This window comes from Festucalex cinctus, chromosome 6 (genome assembly GCF_051991245.1).
Source record: "Festucalex cinctus isolate MCC-2025b chromosome 6, RoL_Fcin_1.0, whole genome shotgun sequence".
NCBI lineage: Eukaryota > Metazoa > Chordata > Actinopteri > Syngnathiformes > Syngnathidae > Festucalex > Festucalex cinctus.
This window is the reverse complement of record NC_135416.1, coordinates 26,011,482-26,037,144: the sequence shown is the minus strand read 5'-3', so window position 1 is coordinate 26,037,144 and position 25,663 is coordinate 26,011,482. Positions and strand designations below refer to the sequence as shown.

The 25,663-nt window shown below is 41.7% G+C and overlaps 1 protein-coding gene across 1 annotated transcript in view; it reads left to right on the top strand.

Moving 5' to 3' along the window:
• maml3 (mastermind-like transcriptional coactivator 3) overlaps nt 1-25,663 on the top strand; it is a 326,823-nt gene that overhangs the window by 166,169 nt on the left and 134,991 nt on the right. The gene's annotated exons all lie outside the window — the stretch shown is intronic.

The window sequence follows — 25,663 nt, the reverse complement described above, 5'->3', positions numbered from 1 at the left end:
GTTCGGTTTAGCATATGGTTCAAAAAGAGTTTTTTGTACCTTGAGGGCTGTTACATATGTCTTCAAATATTGGTAACTCTAGGTGAAATGTACAGCCGGGAATGCTTCATTAAGTTAGAATTTTGAAACACAAAATTTGATGCCTCGCCTCTGGCGGACTTCCTGTTAGGTTTAGCATATGGCACCAACAGGCTTTTTTGTAGATCATAGTCTGTTACATATGTGTACCAATTTTCGTAGCTCTAGATTAAACGTACCACCGGCAATGCTTCGTTAAGTAAGAATTTTGAAACTGTAAATTTGATGCCCCGCCACCGTCATATAGTATGTCAAAAACTTTAGATTTTTTACCATGATGTTGTCCCAGGTGTTGAGATGGTACAGCCCAAGTTTGAAGTCAATCGGGTTAACCGTGTAGGAGAAGCGGGCAAAAGTATGACCCCTGTAAATGTGCAAAAATGGGCCAAAATTGGACATTCAAATACTCATACCTCACTTCCTGTCTATTTTAGGGTACACATATCAAAGAGGTTTTTGTTCATCTGGATGTGCTACAGGTGCCACACAATTTTCGTAGCCATAGGACAATCGTAGCGGGACAGGGATCCGTTAAACCTATGTAGGTGGCGCTACAGAGCCATTTTTCTGTTATCATGTATGGCGACTTTAAAATATCAAATTTTTCGCCAGACCCGATCTGCGTGTAAAGTTTGGTGAGTTTTCGTTCATGTTTAGTGCCTCAAAAATGTGGTTGTTTGCGGAAAAGAATAATAACAAAGAAAAAGAAGAAGAAGAAGAAGAAGAATAATAAGAATTCCTTCAGGAACAATAGGGACCTCGCAGCGGTCGCTGCTCGGGCCCTAACTAGAGCTGCGAGCAGCTATAAAGGGCCCTCGCAACCCGGGCCACGTTGGGGTACTTGCACGTCGGGGTACTGGCACGTTGGGGTACTGTCAAATAGGACAAGGACCATCTAAAATGTTTTTGACAAGCCTTGTGTGTGCAAAGTTTAATCAAAACGCAAAATATGGTGCGCAATTCCCAAAATAAATTCAAAATGGCGGACTTCCTTTTAGGTTTAGCATACGGCTACAGAATACTTTTTGTAGGTCTTAAGCTAATAGGTATGCCTCCCAGTTTTCACAAATCTAGGTCAAGTCATCTTTAGTTGTGTATCGCTTGAATCATACAATTGGAAATGCTCCATAAAAATGCATAGAGGGCGCTATTGAGCACAACGTTGGGTTACTTGCACGTCAGGGTACTGGCACGTTGGGGTACTGTTACATGGAACAAGGACCATTTAAAATGTTAGTTTTTTCCATGCCTTGTCTGTGCAAAGTTTAATGAAAAAGGCCAAAAATGATGTATAATTCCCAAAATAAAATCAAAATAGCGGACTTCCTCTTTGGTTTGGCAAATGGCTACATAATACTTTTTTGTACGTCTAGCATAATCATACAATCGGAAATGCTTCATAAAAATGTCTAGAGGGCGCTATTTATTGCAAATTGCACAATAAATCTCTAAAAATTCATGTTCATGACAAGTCTGATGTGTTTGCAAAGTTTCATGAGTTTTCATGTGTATAAAAAAAAAAAGCAGCACTTGACAAACAATGCATTGCTATGGCAACAGCGTGTTACAAAATAAAAAACTTTCGATTACTTTGCATCTTAAACATCTTAAGATGAAACACACCAAGTTTGAAGACAGTCGGATAAATTTTGTAGGAGGGGTTCGTTAAAATATGACCCCTGAAAAAGGCCACAAAAAATGGCAACAAATCCCATCATAAATCAAAATGGCAGACTACCTGTTTGGTTTAGCACATGGTTCCAAGAGACTTTTTTGTACATCATGGGCTCTTATGTATGCCTGCAAATTATCATAGCGCTAGGTGAAACGTACAACCGGGAATGCTTCGTTAAAGAGGAGTAATTAGCTCAAAATGTGATGCCCGGCCCCTGGGGGACTTCCTGTTGGGTTTAGCACATGGCACCAAGAGACTTTTTTGTACATCCTGGGCTGTTACATATGTCTACAATTTTTCGTCGCTCTAGCTGCTTCGTACAACTGGGAATGCTTCATTAAGAAGGATTTTTTTCCTTTGCAAAAAGTGCATGCCACGACAACAGCGTGTGACGAAATAAAAAACTTTCAATCACTTTTCATTTTCAACATCTTAAGATGAATCACACCAAGTTTGAAGATGATCGGATAAACTCTGTAGGAGGAGTTCGTTAAAATAAGACCCCAATGAAATGGCCAAAAAAATGGCAACACGTTCCAAAATAAATCAAAATGGTGGACTTCCTGTTAGGTTTAGCATATGGTTCAAAAAGAGTTTTTTGTACCTCGAAGGCTGTTATATACCTCTACAAATTTTGGTAACTCTATGTGAAACGTACAGCCGGGTATGCTTTGTTAAAGAGGAGTTTTTTAGCTCAAAATGTGATGCCCGGCCCCTGGGGGACTTCCTGTTGGGTTTAGCACAGGGCACCAAGAGACTTTTTTGTACATCTTGGGCTGTTACATATGTCTACAAATTTTCGTAGCTCTAGCTGCTTCGTACAAATGGGAATGCTTCTTTAAGGATATTTTTTTTTCCTTTAAAAACAGTGCATGCCATGACAACAGCGTGCAACGAAATACAAAGCTTTCAATAACTTTTCATCTTCAACATCTTAAGATGAATCACACCAAGTTTGAAGATGATCGGATAAACACTGTAGGAGGAGTTCGTTAAAATAAGACCCCAATGAAATGGCCAAAAAAATGGCAACACGTTCCAAAATAAATCAAAATGGTGGACTTCCTGTTAGGTTTAGCATATGGTTCAAAAAGAGTTTTTTGTAGGTCATAGCCTGTTACATATGTGTACCAATTTTCGTAGCTCTAGATTAAACGTACAACCGGCAATGCTTCGTGAAGTAAGAATTTTTAAACTCTAAATTTGATGCGCCGCCGCCGTCATATAGTATATCAAAAACTTTTCATTTTTCACAATGATGTTGTCCCAGGTGTTGAGATGGTACATCCCAAGTTTGAAGTCAATCGGGTTAACCGTGTAGGAGAAGCGGGCAAAAGTATGACCCCTGTAAATGTGCAAAAATTGGCAAAAAATGGACATTTAAATACTCATACCTCACTTTCTGTCTATTTTAGGGTACACACTTCAAAGAGGTTTTTGTTCATTGGGATGTGCTACAGGTGCCACACAATTTTCATAGCCGTCGGACAATTGTAGCGGGACAGGGATCCGTTTAACCTATGTAGGGGGCGCTAAGGAGCCATTTTTCTGTTATCATGTATGGCGACTTTAAAATATCAAATTTTTCGCCAGGCCTGATGTGCGTGTAAAGTTTGGTGAGTTTTCGGTCACGTTTAGTGTCTCAAAAATGCGATTGTTTGCGGAGAAGAATAATAAGAATAAGAATAATAATAATAAGAAGAATTCCTACAAAAACAATAGGGCCTCGCAGCGGCACCGCCGCCGCCGCTGCTCGGGCCCTAATAAGAATTCCTTCAGGAACAATAGGGACCTCGCAGCGGTCGCTGCTCGGGCCCTAATAATAATAAGAAGAATTCCTACAAAAACAATAGGGCCTCGCAGCGGCACCGCCGCCGCCGCCGCTGCTCGGGCCCTAATAATAAGAAGAATTCCTACAAAAACAATAGGGCCTCGCAGCGGCACCGCCGCCGCCGCTGCTCGGGCCCTAATAATAATAATAAGAAGAAGAATTCCTACAAAAACAATAGGGCCTCGCAGCGGCACCGCCGCCGCCGCTGCTCGGGCCCTAATAATAATAAGAATTCCTTCAGGAACAATAGGGACCTCGCAGCGGTCGCTGCTCGGGCCCTAATAATAATAATAAGAATTCCTACAAAAACAATAGGGCCTCGCAGCGGCACCGCCGCCGCCGCTGCTCGGGCCCTAATTAGAATTCCTTCAGGAACAATAGGGACCTCGCAGCGGTCGCTGCTCGGGCCCTAATAAGAATTCCTACAAAAACAATAGGGCCTCGCAGCGGCACCGCCGCCGCCGCTGCTCGGGCCCTAATAATAATTCCTACAAAAACAAGAGGGACCTCGCAGCGGTCGCTGCTCGGGCCCTAACTAGAGCTGCGAGCAGCTATAAAGGGCCCTCGCAGCCCGGGCCACGTTGGGGTCCTTGCACGTTGGGGTACTTGCACGTTGGGGTACTGGCACATTGGGGTACTGGCATATTGGAAGCAAAATTTCTTTGAAAATGGCATAATAAACGTTTACATGTAGAATATTTTTTTGCCAGTGTGTGTGTCAAGCTCAACGGGTTTTGGTGATTGTTAAGACCTGCAAAAATCAGCGTCCTTTTTTATTTTTAGGCAATGAGTTGCCCTGGGGCGGCACGGTAGTCGAGTGGTTAGCACGTCCGCTTCCCAGTTCTGAGGTCTCCGGTTCGAGTCCAGGCTCGGACCTTCCTGGGTGGAGTTTGCATGTTCTCCCCGTGCCCGCGTGGGTCTTCTCCGGGTAATCCGGTCTCCTCCCACATTCCAAAGACATGCATGGCAGGTTAATTGGGCGCTCCGAATTGTCCCTAGGTGTGCTTGTGGATGGTTGTTCGTCTCTGTGTGCCCTGCGATTGGCTGGCAACCAGTTCAGGGTGTCCCCCGCCTACTGCCCAGAGCCAGCTGAGATAGGCGCCAGCACCCCCCGCGACCCTTGTGAGGAATAAGCGGTCAAGAAAATGGATGGATGGATGGAGTTGCCCTGATTGGTATTTTTTTGTAAAAGTGTATATACACATCATCGCTCGTTGTACTCATTGCACAATGTTACTTTTATTGTCCAAAGGGGCAATCAAAAATGAATAAAACAAAATGGAAACGTACATACGTTTGGATCGGTGTGAAGCCAGTGAACAATTTGAGTGGTGGAAACTAAAAGAATATTCATAAATGACTTAGTTATCACACTTAGAATGAGTGTACATTTTTTGTACAAAATACCGTATGTGGGGTATTTTTTATTTTTTTTTATATAAGCCTCAAGGGCTAGGTGGCGCTGTATTTATAACTGAATGTTGTCATAGAGATACCTTCAGGCCTTGATTATAAGCATACATGTCAAGTGTGGGATTTTTTTTGGAGCATGTACCGTGGAGTTATTAAGCATATCCTTCATTCACGATATTGCTTTTAATGTCCATAGAGGCTATCAAAAATAAATAAAAATATATATATGTTTGGATAAGTCTGATGCCAGTGAACATTTTGAGTGGTGGAAACTAAAAGAATATTCATAATTGACTTTGTTATCACACTTAGAATGAGTTTACATTTTTTGTACAAAATACCGTATGTGGGGTATTTTTTTTTCATGCCTCAAGGGCTAGGTGGCGCTGCATATATAACTGAATGTTGTCATAGAGATAACTTCAGGCCTTGACGATAAACATACATGTCAAATTTGGGATTTTTTGGAGCATGTCCCGAGGAGTTATCAAGCATATCCTTTTACATTGCGAAACACAAATTTTGATGCCCCGCCCTCATCATATAGTATTTCGAAAAGTCAAAATTTTCCCCCCTGTCGTTGGCTCAGGTCTTGACATGGTCCAGGCCAAGTCTTAACTCAGTCGGATGAAACGTGTAGGAGAAGTGGGCAAAAGTCTGCCCCCTGTGAATGTGCAAAAATCGTCAAAAATGGGACATTCAAAAATTTGTAGCTCACTTCCTGTTCATTTTAGCATATGGGTACAAGAGACTTTTTTGTAGGTCTTGGGCTCCCTCATACACCTAAAAATATTCGTCGTTCTTGCTTAAACGTACAACCGGGGCTGCTTCGTTAAAAATTTCGAGGGGGCGCTATTGAGTCATTTTTGTAAAAATAGCACAATCAACAATAAAATATTGCTCATTTTACCAGGCCAGATGTGTGTGCCAAGTTTCAGGAGTTTTTGTGCCAGTTTAGGCCCTCAAAATTGGTGTTGTTTTCTTGGCGAACAGCGCTTAGCCACGCCCACAGCGATTCGTGAAAACTCACAAACTTCGTATTGTGACATCATGAAGACCGAAACCCTCATCTGAGCAAATATGAGGTAGGTGCAGTTAATGGGGTTGGAGAAAAACATTGAAGAAAAATCGTAAGAAAAAAAATTGCCAGTAGGTGGCGCTATCAGTAAGATGAAATATAAGTACGTAGATGTCTTAAGGGCTGGACTCTCATCAAATGTGTGAAATTTTGAGAAGATAGGATCATCTGGGTCAAGTTAAAGCAGCTTTTATTGCCACGAAAAATTACCAGACTTTGCGGCACCGTAGCGGCCACGCCCTTTGGCGAAAAGTTACAATATTCGGTGTAGGGCATGATCAACATCTTAAGGCTTGTCTGACCAATTTTCAACTGGATCCCTTCAAAGAGCTTGGCACAGTAGCTAAAAACGTAAAGTATGACATTTATTGTCACCACTAGGTGGTGCTATATATATAACAGAATTTTATCATATAGATGTCTTCAGGCCGTGACTATTAAGTTGCATGAGAAGTTTGAGATTTTTTGGAGATTGTACATGGGAGTTATTCAGCATTTTGTCTTTCTGGACAAATGAAATTTTAAAGGCAATATTTGATGCCCCGCCCCCGTCATATAGTATTTCAAAATGTCAAGATATTTTGCCCAGTTGTTGTCTCAGGTCTTGATATGATACATGGCAAGTTTGAAGTCAACTGGCTGAAAAATATTTGCAAAGGGGGAAAAAGTATGACCACAGTGAATGTGCCAAAATGGGCCAAAATTGGACATTCAAAAATTCATAGCTCACTTCCTGTACATTTTAGGAAATGGCTTCTACTGACCTTTTTGTGCGTCTCGGGGTGCTACACGTGCCTGCCAATTTTCGTAGCTCTAGCTCAAACGGGCCGGGATTGGTTTTTATTTTTCTACGCTAGGTGGCGCTATAGAGTTGCGTTGTTATGACAACTACATAATATCAAATTTTTCACCGGGCACGAAGAGACTGCAAAGTTTGGTGAGTTTTCGTAAATGTTTAGGCCCTCAAAAATGAGATTGTTTACGGATAATAATAATAATAATAATAATTCTTACAAAAACAAGAGGGACCTCGCAGCGGTCGCAGCTCGGGCCCTAATAAGAAGAATTCCTACAAAAATAATAGGGCCTCGCAGCGGCACCGCCGCCGGTGCCGCCGCTGCTCGGGCCCTAATAAGCGGCATCATTGTATAAGCCGCAGGGTTGAAAGCGTGGGAAAAAAGTCGTGGCTTATAGTCCGGCAATTACGGTAATATGAAATATAACACTTAGATGAAATATAAAACATCATTCAAACGGGTACATATATTCCACCTGTCTCACTTTTTCTGCTGGAGCACCCCTGGCGGGCGTCAGAAAAAAATCCATATACAGTATAAGCCGCATCATTGTATAAGTCGCAGGGTTGTAAGCGTGGGGGAAAAGTTGTGGCTTATAGTCCGGCAATTACGGTAATATGAAATATAACACTTAGATGAAATATAAAACATCATTCAAACGGGTAGAAGGAAAAGAAAATGGAGCGCAATAGTGCATGCTCCGATGTGAGCGCATATGACTACGTTTGGCAATGTTGCAAATGTAAGGACGGATTAAGTTGTGCATGTAGATGATGGACTGTGATGTGAAACAGTATCGCTCAAAAAGGTAATTGTGTGGAAATGCCAGCATATATACGCGGTCTAATAACATTCTCAGGTTCATTGTCAAAATGACATGTTATGTTCGTGACAAAAGTTCTTCACGCTATAGACTACAGGCGTATTTACGCAAAAAGTCGCAGCAGTAGACTGAATGAATGAGGAAATGAATTGTCGTGTGTGGCTGAAAGGAGGCGGGTACAGGGAAAACTCGAGGTTGATTGTGAAAAACCTGCTACCGACCAGGTTAGGTTCATGGACCATGTTACTCTGGTAACTGACCGAGAGCTTAAATGACCTCTTTTTATGAAACAGGCTAGAGTTACCTCTTATCCTCTATAGTTTCAGTTACCTCCCTTTCTGAAATGGAAAATGTAGAGTTTCCCACTTTTCAGGGTTTCTTTACCCAGATTTCTCACTAAACCTCTTTGTAAAATACACCCCCTGTCTGTGGGCTGTGTGCAAGTCCAAAGCAGTCAGCATACGCACAATACAGAATTATAGAATACGGCTGAAAAAGAGGGTGACTTTTAACCACTATGTCTCAGTGTCTGTGTTGGAGGAAACATTAAAACATATGCAGTTGCATGAACACAGCCTGGGTTCAGAACTAAACAATCACATTCAAAATCATATTAAATAGGTGATTTAAAGTGCCTCTGGTTAACATCAAATAAAGTTTAGTAGGAGTAGGAGTAGTAGTATTAGATTGGTGATTTTATTTTATTTTCTAATGTATTATTTTTTGCTTTCTGGTAGAAGCATAAAGGTTTTGTGGCAACACTGGTATTTGGAACTGTTTATAATTCCCTCCACCTCGTCTAAAGCCCCAGTTCCTGCTTGAGAAATACAGCCCAAAAGCGTGATGCTGTCACCACCATGCTTTCATGTAATTGTCTGTGCCAATCTCACTTTTTGGAATGATGGCAAATATGTTCAACCTTGGTTTTATCAGACCGTAGCAAAATCTCCCAAATACACACAGCAAAATGTTTCATGGTCCAATGAAACCAAGATAGGGCTGTCACTAACGACTTTTTTTCAAATCGACTTTACTTCTCATATTTTTAATGACTAATTGACTTGTTGCCAACTCGACAGTAAGGAAAGTACCTATTGGCTGTCCTAAACGTCGCTAAATGGCGTCATTGCCTAATTTGCATGATTGGCAATTTGCATGTGATAGCAATGAATGTTGTAGGAGAGAGGGACAATGTCGTCGAAGAGGAAAAAACTGAGTTAAAAAAAAGAAAAAAAAAAAACCACCCATAACACCAGAAAAAGTTGCTAGATAATTGTCACTGGTTGCTTTTGACAATTATAAAAAACAAAGTTGCCAAGAGGCTTTGAAAAGTTGCCAGATATAGCATATCGACCGGGCCCTACTTTTTATGTCAATTTTATGTCTGTGCATGTTTATGCCTGCTCTGGTTGTGTGCACTAACAAATCGTTAATCATTGTGAGTGGATACCTGATCAGCATGCATCTTCTGACGTTTAAAAAGAAAACAATTGAATTATGTCGCAGTAGCATTATAGGTGATAGTGTAGTGATTAGAACATAATTCACCCACGGAACGTTGGGACGAAGGGGGAGTTTGTTGGGATGAAAGGATGAAAGGATGAAAGAACAAAATGTTGGTAGGTCTGTGAGCCTCGCGCAGAGTGAGTTGTTGTTGCTGTTAAACGATGAGAAGCTGATATCAATAAACCGCCGGTCTTTGGCTCCGGACTTCAACACTCTGCCTCCGACTCCCGTCACTGCTCGCTACATTGGTGACCCCGACATCCGCCTCGTTGACGTTTCCGAGGCTGAGAATTTGATCGAATTGAGCGACATGGCGAACTCCGCTGATCTCAAGTTACCGGAGTTTTGGGAGTCTGCCGCGGCGACGTGGTTTGTACAAGCTGAAGCTCAGTTTGCCATCCGGGGAATTACGGACGATTCCACGCGCTACTACCACGTCGGGGCCGCGCTCGGGAGCTCCACGGCGGCCAGAGCTACGGCGCTAGCGAACACTACCATCTCCGAGCCACGTGCTCTGGCGGAGGAAGCTGACCGCTTTTTCCTGGCCACCCAGCGTCACAACCACGAGGTCTTGGCCTCTGCACGCGCCTTCCCGGTCCCGGCGGCCGCAACGGCACCTCATAAGGTACACGCTGCCGTGGATGGCCGATCGGCCCCTGGCTTATGCTATTTTCACGCACGTTTTGGTACCAAGGCGAAGAGGTGCCGCGCCCCTTGCTCCTTTGTTGCGTCGGGAAACGGCGACGCCTCCACTCAGTTGCAGCTGTGAGTGGGGGCGCAGAGTGCCGGCTGCTGTTTATCATGGACACCCTCTCCAGACTCAAGTTCCTCTGTGACTCCGGCTCCCGCAGAAGCGTGTTGCCTGCCTCGGCTGAAGATGCTGCCGGGGGCACTCACGGCCCGCACCTGTCAGCGGCCAACGATGCACCGATCCGGACCTACGGCACTAAGACAGAATGTGTCTTTGGTGTGCCCTCCATCCAATACCTCGGCCACCTCATCAACGAGGACGGCGCCACCCCGCTCCCGGCAAAAGTGGAAGCTGTTGCCGCTTTTCCTCGACCCCGGACGGCCCAGGGTCTTCGGGAGTTCCTCGGGATGGTGACTTTTTACCACAGGTTCTTCCGCCTCTTCCGCTTCATCCTGGAGGGCCGTGAGTTCACGGTCTTCGTCGATCACATGCCGCTCGCCTTCTCCATGTCGAAGTTGTCCGAGCCGTGGTCCGCGCGGCAACAGCGACAGTTGTCGTTCATATCTGGATACACCACGGACATCCGACATATCGCTGGCAAGGACGACGTGGTCGCGGATTGTCTGTCCAGGGCAGCCGTCAACACGGTACAGCTGGGCCTCGACTTTTCCCGGATGGCGGCCGACCAGGCTTCCGACCGTGACACCCAGTCGCTTCGGGGCTCCGACACCGGGTTGCAAGTTAAACCGGCTCATGTTGACCTGGCTGGACCCTTGGACGTGCCCCGCGCCCCCGCCGCGGCCGCCCCCCTGGGCTGCGCCTTGTGGACCGTGTGGGGTCCCTTCCAGTTGTTCCTGCATCCCCGCCAGTTGGTGCGCGGGACTGTTCTGGTGTTTCTGCTGTGTCCCTCCCGCCCTCGCTCCCTGGGTCCTGTACCCGCAGGGGTCGGGCAGTTTTGCCGCCCCGTCATCCGGAGTTTGATTGTGGGTGAATTCTGGGGGGGCTTGTGTAGTGATTAGAACATAATTCACCCACGGAACGTTGGGACGAAGGGGGAGTTTGTTGGGATGAAAGGATGAAAGGATGAAAGAACAAAATGTTGGTAGGTCTGTGAGCCTCGCGCAGAGTGAGTTGTTGTTGCTGTTAAACGATGAGAAGCTGATATCAATAAACCGCCGGTCTTTGGCTCCGGACTTCAACACTCTGCCTCCGACTCCCGTCACTGCTCGCTACAATAGTTTATATTTTATGTGCTGTGTTCTGACTCCCATTTAGTACAAGTCTGGCTATGATTCGTTAAATTAATTAACTGTGCTAAATCCCACTCATAAAAGGGTGTGCACAGTTGTGCAACCACATTATTTTGCTTGTTTAATTTTATTGTCCATGTCATAAAAAAATCAAATCAATAAAAAAAAAAAAAAATCCAAGTTTATTAATCAGTTTTTTGGTCACATTATTTCACAGGTCACATTGTGGAAAACGTTTTCAAATGATCTATCTCGCTATTTATTGATTTATTTATTTATTTTTATATCCCCCCCAAAAATGGCATTTGAACAGGGCTGTGTAAACTTTTTATGTCAATATTATGTCTGTGCATGTTTATGCCTGCTCTGATTGTGTGCACTAACACATGGTTAATCATGAGCGGATACCTTATCAGCATGCATCATCTGAAGTTTAACTCATTTACTGCCTTTGACAAGACTACTTGTCAATTATATATTTTTTAGAGCGGGAATAATGGGGGAGAATCTGATTATGCTCCACTGTAAATGTCAAACTTGGAAACAACTTTACTCAACTCAACTCAACTCAACTCAACTCAACTCAAGTTCATTTATATAGCGCTTTCAAACAGCCTGAAATGGCACTAAGCGCTTTACAGAACACAAAAGAAACAAACATAACATAAAACATAAACTTAAAGCAGCTATATGGAAGATTTAAAATTTCAAATCGCTACTGCCAACTGTGGCCGAAAACAAACACGCTCTATGGTGCGTGCTATGGTGCACGCTCGTACACGCTGCGCGCACTCGTACGTGCACGACCTCAATACTGAAGAATGGGCTCTTCATATCCAATTAAACTATGTTTTCAGAGGTAAGAAGTTTTATAATGTTATACAAAGCTGGCTACTTCACGGAATGAGACTCTCGATCCCCACTAAACAATTGATGTCCACGGGACGTGCAGATCATATTGCTTTAGTCGGTCGAAGTCCAGTCCTGTGCTGTACTCCAAAACGATGTGTAAATTACGTCAATTAATTGGACCTCATTCCGATGTTAATATGCAGTTACATATTGTAGTCACCCCGCTCGACGGACGTCAACCTGATTCTAGTCATTATTAGTGTATGTCGCCCCCAGGCTAGCGTCATTGTGCATTAGCCGAAAGGTGGGCTGTCCATTTATGGAAATTGACGATTGTGAAAAACATACAGACCCATTCACTACTTAGTGTGATACGGCCGTGAATGCTATCGCCATTCAGTAGTACCGTTCACATTCCGTTAGCATAATGTAGCTACAATAGGCTGTTTTCACGGAGGAAAATAAGGCAACATTTAGCCTGATTGAAACACCGCGGAATGGAACGTCTGTTCCTCATAAAGTCATTCTGTTCTATTACATTCAACTTTGCCGCCCCTTTCACGCTAAATGTTGCCGTCCACCTCACTTTCACCCCAATAGTTACGACCGAGAAGTGATCGATCTTGAGGTTACTGCTGTTTGAAAACAACACATTTTTTTCTAAATGTCAAGATACTCGCTTCTTACCTTTTGGAGTAGAAAGAAAGCCAGCTGTGAATCACTTTTCTAATCCAAGTCCGATCTCAACTCTTTCCACCGCTGAAATGTCAAACCAATGTTCACTCTCGTTCTTGCCCGGCGTCGGTCACTATCAAGTTTAGATTTTTTTTTTTTCGTGGCACTTGGCATTGTTTTCATTTTTTTTTAAGCAGCCTTCCACGGAGTAAAAGCGGGTGTCTGGGGCAGCGAAAATCTGTACTAGTTCCGTCTTCGCGACTACAGGAAACAACTGACGAGACCGCGCATGACGTCACATCCCGCAGACAGTGGGCGGGAAATTCGAAGGATTCGGACCGGACGCTTCCTAAATAATATTGGCCAGAGGCTTGTAGGAGTACCCATTGTGAACAGCTAAGATGTTGATCTACTAATTAGAATGTTTCAGTCATAAATGATCAAATAAAAAGGCTATTGTTAAGATATTTTTTTGGGAAATCCTCCATATAGTAGCTTTAATTTACTGATGCCCAACCACTGGTAGATGACATCATTGCCCCATTTTATACAAAATAAACACAGTTTCAGAGTCCATGGGATAAATTGATGTATTTTGGCAAACCTACATTTTTCTACTGTCAATTATAAAACAATGGGACGAGGAAAAACGTAGGGAGTCAATGCTGTCATTTGGTAGATTCGGCTTATATATATTGAACTTAATATCGCGTGGGTATTTAAAATGATGAAATTTTCTAAAATGGCTGGCAGTGAGGAAAATAATTGAATTATGTTGCATTATAGGTGATAGTTTATATTTTATGTGCTGTGTTCTGGCTCCCATTTAGTACAAGTCTGCCTGTGATTCGTTAAATTAATTAACTGCTAAATCCCACTCATAAAAGGGTGTGCACAGTTGTGCAACCACATTATTTTGCTTGTTTAATTTTATTGTCCATTTCATAAAGGTTTTTTTTTTGTTTTTTTTCTTCTCCAAATTTTCAACAGTGTTATGGTCACATTATTTTACAGTTCACATTGTGGAAAAAGTTTTTAAATGATTTATCTCGCTCATTTTTTTTAATATCCCCAAAAAATGGCATTTGAACAGGGCTGTGTAGACTTTTTATGTCAATTTTATGTCTGTGCATGTTTATGCCTGCTCTGGTTGTGTGCACTAACAAATCGTTAATCATGATTGGATACTTTATCAACATGCATCTTCTGAAGTTTAAAAAGAAAACAATTCAATTATGTCGCGGGAGGATTATAGGTGATTTTATATTTTATGTGCCGTTTTCTATAAACCTTAGTTGGGAAGGAAACTAAAGTAAGCTCACTGTGTGTGAAGAATGCATTTCAATAGCGTTTGGCCTTAATTCCTCTTGCACATTATAAATGCAATTTTGTGTATGGCACACAGTGGACAGGTTGCAGAGTACATAAACCTGCCTGGTAAAGGCGTGCGTATGTGCAGATTAAAGTTTGTGTGGGGGAGGGGAAGAGAATCACAAATCTGGCAAGAAAAGCCAGTAAGAAGCATTGAGTGGATCTTTGGAGCAGCTCAGGTATTTTATGGATGTGTTAAATAGGACCTGAAGGCAGGAAGCAATGACAGACCAAACCCTCCCCAGCTTTATGTTTGCACACACTTACAGTACATCTTGTAATTCTCTCATTGTACTTCATCCCCTCTTCAGACTCTCACACATTTATGCAATTAATGAATGAATTGTAATTGATACGATTGTGTGTGGCTAACGAGTGAGAAAGCATTGTGTAAAATTCAAGGCTCTTGTTTATCTGCAAGGACTCAAGCTGGTCGAGACTGCCTGTCATATTATATTACAAGTGGTAGCCATCTCAAGTAGGGTGTGACTGGAACTAGCGCACACACACACTTATACAACAGGGAAGTCAGGACTGTATAATGAAATTAAATTACATTTTATGAATCTATTCATTTAGATATTATTAAGAGAGCAAGCATAGACCGTTCCGTGTCTTCTGCTTTATCATGATTTACTGGATGTCATCACACACGTCACATAAAAGCTACAAGTCTGCATTTAAGTATTAAACTCCCTATGTAAATTGTTGGTTTTGATTGCCAGTATAAATAATGTGTGCTAATGGGCGAGGACAGGATGACACGCTGAAGTTCCAACACATTCACCTGTTATTTCACTTTATGAAAGGTTGACTGATTCAAAGTCATGCATGCAAAAAGTGTTGCTGAATGCAAGAGCTTGTCACTGTAAGAAATGGTGAGAGCTGGGTGGTAATGGACTGCTGCTGTAATACCAGATCAACATGCTGAGTCAGCAATGCAGCCTCTTGTAAAAAAATATAGCCAGATTGAGCCAACAGTGAAGGACATCGTGTGGAAAGGATAGGACACCAGTGACACCGTGTGTCAATGTGGTATGATTTGGCAGTTGAGTTTGTCCTGAAAGAAAACAAAATGAAATGTCACAATAAAGTTGGCATGGCTTGATTGTCTTCTTTCAAGAATATAGAATTGTATCAGTTCCACATTTGCATGTATGTGAGGTCTCGGTGTGCCCATTTGACCCCAACCAATTGGGGCAAATTGAATGTTCTACTTACAACATAGACCAGTGGTGTCAAACATACGGCCCGTGGGCCGGATCAGGCCCACAAATGGGTTTAATCCGGCCTGCGAGATGATTTTGTAAAGTAAAAAAAAATAAAAAAAATTGTAATGTCTGACTAATTAATCAGCCGACCACAATCAAAGCATATAGATTTGTAATTTCACAAGCAGTCCTCAGATGAGCAGTGCAACTTGTACAGGGAATCGTCGTCCTGGATGTCATTATTTTACACACAACTTAAACTACGGTTTGTTTAATTATTATTATTTTTTAATCATACACTGACATAAACGTGTTAAATACAACACAAATTCATTTACTGGTAACACAAATAGGTATGACAAGGATTAACGTCCTTATAACATCATTAACTCCTTTGCTCCCAAAGACATATTTATGTTTTTTGTTGTTGTTTTTTTATGTTAGGGCAGGGTTTGAGGCTTTGATGCAGCCTCTGACCTGAAGAGGTCGCTTAAAGCAATGGTAGTTATTACAAAATTCGGCCATCAGGTGGCAGCAGAGTATAAGAGATCAACCAGGCCTACGTTGCAACAAGCTCTTTTCCCCAATGTTTGACACATTTGTGAATAATGATGAAACTTAGCTATATTCTAATGCTAATTGCTGAAAACCAGAAACAAATATACTTTTTTTCTTGATGAAAGAAGAGACTCTAAACTTTCTTTCGGTAGGTTCCATGTTTTTATAGCAGTAGAACACAATATTCTGTGGGCCTTGCAAAAATCAGTCCAAATCCAGTAAAACGGGGTTGTTTCAGTGAAAACGGCTGGGAGTGAATGAGTTAACTGCGCCATGCAATGCATTCTGGGAACAATATGTATGCAAAACAGGTCTATTTAACATGTCTGGAACGTATACTGGCAAAGTCTTTCTGCGTTCCATTTGCATTTGTGTTATTTTTCGGAACAATATGATTACAGTTGTGCTCCGTATTTTATGGCTGGTCCACGAAATTCTCCGTTTAAATGACAGCAATTGTTTTTAAGTTATATACCGTTATTTTCTCGATGTGGCACACTTGATAATATATTTTCCTCCATGCGGCCCCTGAGCAAACATGAGTTTGATGCCCCTGGCCTAGACAGATGGGCTGTTGTCAAAATAAAAAATAAACAAGGTTAGCTTTCTGAGGCTGGTTTTACGCTGCATTCAGAGGAAAGTATTCCATCAGAAGATGTAGAGTTGAGATTTACTCACCTCTACCTTTAAGTAGGGTTGGGAACAATAAAACGATACGACCGGCTATGGATTCGTAAAGGTGACAGATACGACTATATTGGCAGAAGCCTCCTCAATCGATTCAAAATCCACCAGGAACACTCAGATACATTGTAAAGTTGTGGACCAGATATCACGAAGCTCATCTCATAAAACAAGAGTCAAGAGTTCTCATGCTGTGCTCCGTTTGTAACGTTATGCCCCCAACCAAAAACAGCAGTGTTGGGCAGTAGCGACACTACTGGTTTAACTACATTTCTCAATAGCGTCACTATTTCCAACATCAAATAGTTTTACAGTAGTTTAGGCAAGGCAAGGCAAGTTTATTTGTATAGCACATTTCATACACAAGGCAACTCAATGTGCTTTACATGAGGAAAGACAACACATAAGCATCAAAAAACAATAGTTAACATTCAGAGGAAAAAAATAAATAAATAAAAATAGGTTACAAAATTTACTAAAAAAAAAAAAAAAAAAAAAAGCTACTTAGCTACTTTCAAACATAGCAATAGGAAAGTAATGTTCACAGATGTTTCATTTCCCCAGGAAGTTATTAATCTCGATCGGAAAACCGTTCTGATCGCATCGGAATCGGGCTTGGGGGGGTGTTGGGGGTTGGAGATCAGATTTTTACATTTTTTTAAATTTTATTTATGTATTTATTAGAGCTGTCAAACAATTATATTTTTAATCAGATTAATCACATTTTAGAATTTTTATTAATCATGATTAATCGCTTAATTAAAAGGTTGTTTTTTTTAAATCAAAATTGTTTTGCCCCAAGGACGTTTCTGCTGTGTTATGACTGGAATTCCCCCAGTAGATGTTTTCTAAACAAGAGCATTAAAAAATAAAATAAAAAATAAGTAGTGCTGTTAAAGGAACTTTAAATTAATGTGATATTCCATCCATCCATCCATCCATCCATCTTCTTAACCACTTTACCTCACAAGGGTCGCGGGGGTGCTGGAGCCTATCCCAGTTATCTTCGGGCAGTAGGCGGGGTACACCCTGAAATGGTTGCCAGCCAATTGCAGGGCACACAGAGATGAAAAACTAACGTGATATTAATGTGCTAATTTTGACACCCTTAAATATATGTTCTGCCCTCCCTGAGCATACTGAGTATAGTTAGCAAACAATCGCTGGGAAAAAACAAAAACAAAAAACAAACAAAAAAAAAAAAAAACGTCAAATGTTTCAGGTTTCAAGCCGTTTATTACAATCCTGTCGGACACTAAAAACATAAAAACGAAGTGTCACACATAGAGCACACTCAAAAATAAATCACACTTCGTTTTGTATTATTTACCAAATATAGCTAGCTCAAAGCTAATGTTTAATGCAAGTGACCCGCTAGCGAAGATTAGCACACTACTCGTTGTCCTGAAATCCTTCAAAACAATGCATTCATACACAAGAGTTGCGAGAAGGTACACAGATAAGCATCTCCATGGTACTCACAGGTGTATTCTATGCACTTCCTACGCTGCAAAAAAATCAAGGGTTGTGTCCGAATGTCCACTCTTATCCCCTAACTGTACTTTTGTTCATTTTTTTGTAAATATTTTCAACTTAAAATGAATTACTTATTTAATATATCTAATGCATCACTTTGATTCCTTGTGGTTTTTTGTTTTTTTTTCATACTCGCAATGCATTGTGGTCTACATCGATGTTAACTACTTTTCAGAGTGCATTGTGAGTAATTTTGAGTGCCCTACATTTTCGCTCCCTGGACATTCGGGCACCCCTAACAAAATGGCGTGACCCCTTAGTAGGGCACTATAAAGGGAGTAGGGTGCACATCCAGACACATCCTAGTTTCATCGACAAAACACCATCTCTACTTTCTACTTCTACTCCTTTATGTAACTGCAAGTTGTAACTAAATACAAGGACCCGCACTGCCCCTAAGTGGCCAAATGATGTACAAGCATAAACGGTGCTCCCAATAAAGGCACACGGCGTGACAGGTGTACTTTTAAGCATGTTTTAATTTTAAAGTCAAAACAAAGTGCAACACAAAATACAAAGTACAAAACAAGGCTGGGAATTAACTTACTAGATGTAAACTAAACGGGCAGGACTCAGAGGCGCAGGGAAACAAGGTGTGGCGACGACAGGACAACAACAATGACTGACAAGGACTGAACGAAAGCAGGGAACTAAATACACATACTAACGAGAGACACCAGGACAAGACACAAGTGGCTTGGGGAGCTGATTGGATAACACAAGCGAACGGGAAAACGAGCACAGGTGGACATGATAAAACTTGACGAGACAGACAGAAAAGGAAACACGGAAAACATGACCCAAAAAAAAAAAAAAAAAACCAGACCATAACATACATACTCACATGCACGCACGTGAATATACAGTATATTTAAGGATACTAGATTATTCTAGTATAGATTTTTGTTTGATAAATAATGAGACCAGTGTTACTTGTGTAAAACTGCTGTAGATTGTTTGAGTCCATAAAAGCAATCAGCAAACATCGGCCATATTAATCGGTCGAGCTCTACTCTTTAGGCTCACAGGTTGCTACAGAAAGCGACTGTGGTCGACTACACTAAAGACACAAATATGTATCCGGTATATTGAAAGATGGGACTCGCTGTCATTCACTTGAAAGGACTCATGAAGCGATTGCACCCGGTGACGTGCATGTCACTCGCGGAAAATTTCCCACAAGGTACACATCCATCCATCCATTTTCTTAACCGCTTACTCCTCACAAGGGTCGCGGGGGTGCTGGAGCCTACCGCCGCCGGCTTCGGGCAGTAGGCGGGGTACACCCTGAACTGGTTTACAGCCAATCGCAGACAAGGTACACATGAAATTGTATATATGATTAAGTATTTCCGTGTATGTTTTTCTGTCTACTTTAAGAATCTATTTAATTCTCAATTATTATTTTATTTTATTTTTTTCCGGACATTGACCACTGTGTTTACTGTGTGCGTTATCATGTTATCATATCATTTGTTTGAATAATTTGTAAGGAATCTGCAGAAAGGAGTGAAGATTGATCTTCAATAATGCTTGGCCCATAACTTTGTGGTGCTTTTTCCACTATCAGAACATTTTCTTGTTCTCCTTTTGTTGCAATTTGATACAAGTCGCGCCACCATTTTTAGTTTTATTTCCTTCCCGCTACTCTCCTCAATTTCGTTGAAGCGTCTTGCCCCGTTTGTCTTGTTTTGGTCTCACCATCAGTATCTCTTTCTCGCTCTCATTATCACTCTGGCTCACTCTGCAACGGGCCAGCCACAGGAATGTATCTCGAGGAACGCCTGGCGAGACGAACTGGATCAAACGAGTTCAGAGCAGTGCTGGAGCTGGCTGTCTCTTGCTCTCTCCTCACTTTCATCCTTTAGCCCGCTCCCTCCTCGTCTTCCTTTACACTCCCCCCTCCCATTTGTCTCTCTCGCTCTCTCTTGCACGCGCTCGCTCCCGCTCTGTTTTCTCCCCATGCCCCCCTCCCCCTTTGGTCTCCTCGCTTCCTACAAAACATTTCCCTTTTGCTGCCATTTTCCCCTCTCCTGTCGTTTTCCCTCTCCTGCTTGCGTTTCTCTTGTCTTTCTCCTCCATCTCTCAAGCATGATAGAGACAAAGAAATCTTTTGAATGCCTTTGCGTGTAGGAGGGGACCGTTTAGATGTCTGCCCTCTAGATGTGTGTGCATATGCCCTGTGCATTTGTTTATGTGCATGTAATGGCCCTTTAGCAAGGAAAGGATTGCAATTTGAGACAGACGCAAACATCAGACAGTGTGGCTCTCTCCACCCTGTGTGTCAGTCACTCAGGCGGCACTCCTAATTGGCTTATAATGCCCTTGTTACCATAGTAGGACCTCTTTGCCCCACCCCCACTTCATTCTGCAAGCATGTTTGTTACTTTAAAAAGAGGCTGTCAAGCATGGGGGTGGGTTAATATCTGTCTTGTGTCTGCCCATTCATGTTGGATTTAAGGGGTGGGTGCAGAATCAGGTCTCCCCCCAGGGGCACAGGGATGCATGTACTCCTATCTTTGTTTGCGGGACAATGGAGGACTGTGTGTGAGCGTGTGCATACGTTCATATATGATCACATTGGCATTGTCTTATACTTTGTTTGGGTGCCCCAGCTACTGTAGCTACTGTATCATTGACATATTAGTTGTGTGTAGCCCACAGGGCTGGGAATCTTTGACTGTCTCACGATTCGATTCGATTACGATTTTTGGGTCTACGGTTCGATTCAGAATCGATTTTCGATTCTCGATTCAAATGATTTTCGATTAAAACTTATTTGATTGACAAATGATTTCTGCTTCAATTTACAGATATGCACAACATTGTCATGATCTACTCCCGTCTGCTTTGCAAGACAAAATTACAAATAGAGACATTAAAGTGTCTTTTTTTTTTTGTTTAAAGATTTATTAATTTTGTATTGTAAGTGCCTTATTCCATAAAAACAGCATGTGGGCTACAAGTGCCTTTTCCCCTCAGGGCTCGACAGTCAATGGCGGAGCCAGAGGGGGGGCCGGGGTGGCACGTGCCCCTGCTGAAATGTGATTGGACCCAGTACACGCCAAATGATTGACATATCACGGCACCGGCGCAGTGACGTCGCACGCCTGGCCGATGCAGCCTGCCAGCATTTTTTTCAAGCAGACGCCTACTAATTGTTATGCCCCTCCTGAACAGTGGCTGGCGCTACTTACGACAAAGCATTATAATCCACCTCACTAGGAGTCTGGAGAAGGAGAATCATCTGTTTTAAGGAGCAGTCTCCTGAGTAGGGGTGGGACAAAAAAACGATTCGACCGAACCATCGGTCGTCAAGGGGAGCTAAACGACCGTATCGGTAGCAGACTTGTCAACCGATACAAAATCCGCCGGGAATCCTTAGATACATTGCTTGTAAAGCTGTGGACCGGATATCGCGTGGCTGTGAATCGGTTTCGAGTGAGGCTTTATGGTTTTCATAACAATAGCAAGAGTTCTGCGCCGTGCTCTACTTGTTTTGTTTACATTTCAGTAGCATCACTATTCAAGCTACTTCCCTGTTTACAGAGAGCTAGCAAAGTAGCGCTCAGAGACGCTTCATTCCCCGGATGTTGTAAACATAATGCAAAGACGTTACGCACCTTGGGGAGGAGCCTACCGTCAACGCCGTGCTCGCGACACGGCGCGCGCGCGCACAACGAGTGACAACATGCAACAGTTAGCAGAAGCTAACCCATTGCTATCGAGTCCTCTCGGTGCACTTGTATGTCCCGGGCCGGCGTTGGTACTGCGCGCGAGCCAAAAAGAATAACTCCCGTGACGATCCAATGCATGGATTCAAACGAAACAGGTAGGCTATGTCCCACAGCCAACACACCAGCTATGCTAAAAGCACACTGCAAGTATCTCATTTCTCAGTTTGTGGCTCCCTGTCAATGTATACAACTAGCATGAGCAATAGATAGGAGAACTGAGACGTGCCCGTGATTACGTCATCAAACGCAAAATGAACGACAGCCCAAAAAAACAAAACATAAACAGTAGTGATTCTGTGGTCATCATCTTGTCTCAGATTAAAAAAAACAAAAATATGTCATACATTAACCAAAAATGAATATGATGGCAAAAGAAAAACAAATATTGTTAAAAACAAAAATTGTTGATAAAAAGGGAAGGGCACTTTTGGAAATATTTTTGGATATATTAAGTGGTTAAAATGTGTTTGATAGATTTATTGTTCCATAAGGTGGCTTCATATTTCTTTTGGCTGGACGGTAGGTTTATTTCATGTCTTAAATTTATGTTTCTGAAATACTTCACAATGTGCACATATTCTGTTTAATTGTGTTGGTGTCTTTTTAAAGGTTAAATATTTATATTTCGAATTGAATTATCAGCCTTTTTTTTTTTCCTGATCCTTATTTTGAATTAAAAAAAAATAAAAAAATAAAAAACAATTATAACTCTCAATAACGACTAATAAATATTTAACCTGATACATTTTTCAGTCATATCGCCCAGCCCTTTGTTGCGGTCCATTTAAATAATTGATTCAATATATAAAAATATAGAAGACTTTTTTTTTTTTTTTTTTTTTTTTTTTAAACACATTTGTAGATACTGTAAAAATTTGTGGTGTTTTAAGATTAATGTTTACAAGCAACAAATGTCACTATAAGTTTTGAATATTGAAATGAATCGTATCGAATCGAAAATCGTATCGTTCCCAAACTTAATCGAACCGCATCGAACCGTTCTGTTCTGAAAGATAATCGTTTTTCAATCGAATCGCAACCTGTGTATCGAGATACATATCGAATCGGCCTCATGTCAGAGATTCCCACCCCTACTCCTAAGTACTGGTATGCTGATCCGACAGAACACCGGCACATCAAGAATGCATGTTGGCGTTTGGCTATATCATGTTTGTTTGCCTGTGAGACGTGAGTGACTGTTTAAAATAACTTTTATGTTCAGATTATGGGTGTCAAAATTGTCGCGTTATTATCTCGTTTACTTAAAGTGTCTTTAACGGCACTGTTTTTTTTAACGCTCGATTAACGACCGCTCCTTATTTGGAAAGCCTCAACTCAGGGAATTCTAGTCACCACGCAGTGGAAACGTCCACGTCAAAACTACCCCATAGAAATGCACTGGAGCTAAAATACAGTGTTTAAGGGGCAGAATATAGGTGGAGGAGCCATTTGGACTGTGTCTCACCACTACCACCCGTGCCTTGCTTTGAAAGAACGCACTCGTTTAGCCGTTGCGTTCGCACCGAGCACCAAGAGGCGTCCATGGGCACTCAGAAACCCCTGTGAGAGTAAAGAGCCGAATGGACGCCGTCTTGACAGTTGGAGTGAGCACAAGCCTATTTATCTTTAAATGTGAGGCGTATTTTATTCAGCATCTCCACAAAATATCTCATCAAGGTGAAAGTGAAACTACCGCTGTGTTCGCTGTAACAGTAGAGCGGCCTCAGCTGCGTCTCGCATCCGAGAACTTAACAAAATAAAAGCGTCCAACGTCATAAAAAGGAGTCACTATAACACAATTTAGCAGTAATAAATTAAATGATACTGCCTAATGTGTGGGGATTGGCGTCAAGTTGTATTTTACAATTTTAAAATGTGCAGGAACTCGCAAGTTGAGAAGGGTCTGATTGCAGACCGCAGACTGGTCGTTTCTGGTTCCTATGCAGTAAAAATTCGTCATTTTACAATGCACATCCTATTTCACTTCACAAAATAAAAGCCTAGAGCGAATGCATATATTTGTGGGGACTGTGTTGTATTTTACAGTTTTAAAAATGTGCATAATTTCACAAGTTACTTCATGTTAAAAATTAGGCAGCTCCTAATATGAAAAGAGAAATGCATTGAGCTTTCACTATTGTCTTACAAATGCAATTATACCATGTTGTAGTGAGAGAAAAATGACCAAAACAAATCAGTCACGCTTTGGTTTGGTTTTACAGTACAGCACATATTTTATTTGTATTGTTTTTAAACTTTTTTTCTTGAATTGTTATGAAATTACTCTATCAATGAATTTTTAATTTTTTTTTAATTGAATTATTATGAAATTGCTCTATCAATGACTAAAAAAAAATAAAACCATATTGAAATTGGGGGGGGTACATTTTATTGTAAATGTAGGTATAAATTGAGATATAAAATGTGCAATTAATGTGTGATTAATAGTTAATTATTGAAGTAATGCGATTAATTATGATTACAAATTTTAATCCACTGACACCTCTAGTTCAGATAGATTGTTTTGGACAGACATCAATAAGCAACGTAGTTTTGTGCAAGCTAAAAATAAGTATGTTGTTGTTGTTATGCAATACAATAGCACCCTCCAATGGTTGAAAGTTCAAACTGACGTTTGCATTTACAGGTAGAAGTGGAGGATTTATTCACATAATTATTAATTAATCACATTAATAAATTATGTGGTTGTAAATGAAGAAGTAGTTGGAGTAATAAATGTATTTTTCATAGGGTGTGTGGAAAATGAAACGACAAGGAGAGTTTGGCACTTAGACAGGATCTTTAGTCATACTGTAATACAAATTTGCATTATGTTCATATTATAATGTTATGTTGATAAAAGTACTGTAATTGCATGAATACAGTATCTGCGTGTGCGTGCGAGTTCATTCAAGTTAAACAGTGCTGAATTATTTTTTTTGTACATTTTATACATTCTTAATAAACGGCACATTATGTGCAAAAATCTCCCCTGTGCTTAATATGTACTTAAATATATTTGAACATCGATAGAGACTCCAATTGAAATTAATTTTCATGAAAACAAATTTGGCATCATCTTTGGATGAAGTATCCTTGGCCCCCCCCTGGCCCCCCTATTTATAAAAGTCTGGCTCCGCCACTGTCGACAGTGCGAGCATTTCACTCGCAAATGCGGGTAACTTTCTATTGCGTGCTAGTGAACAAAAATGCCACTCACGCGGCGCGAGTGCATTAATGCTCCCTCTGCACTATGTTTAAAACGTACATTCGAAAGTCGCTGTGTCCTCCGCTGTCTCTCCCGTACTAGCAACGAGAGCGCGCCGCCGTGGGCCGACTCAATCCAATAGTATTTGAGTGAAACATGAGCCGCTGCAATGTAATTGGCTGGCTGCTTCCTGATCGCCACAGAATACGTGTACATGCACACCGCGCAGACTACAATTTACATACAAACATGTAATATGGCGCTTTTCCACCGGACCGGTTCCACACGGAAGCGGCATTTTTTGTCCCCGGATAGCTCCATGGGACTCTTTCGGGGCCGAGCCGTTCCGTTGTAACTGCTGTTTAGAACCCTTTCGGCAGTGGTTCTGCTGCGCCGGTCGTCGGGGGACGAGAGGGGCCGTCTTCACCTGTCATCTGATTGACCGACGCATTTTGCGCAAGAGAACCAAAGGCGCCTGCCGGTCTTCACCAAAGTCATAAAAATACGGTATATACAATCAATATAATAATCTTTTACAGCAACGCTAAACTATATTTACAATTTAAAAGGTACTTGTGGATGGATTTGTAATGTTTATGGTTAAAAAAAAAATAGCGGTCGTGTGTTCCCAATTATCTTGAATGAGAGCGCCAGCGGGAGAGTTCTCCATTCACAAATAGTTTTGACTG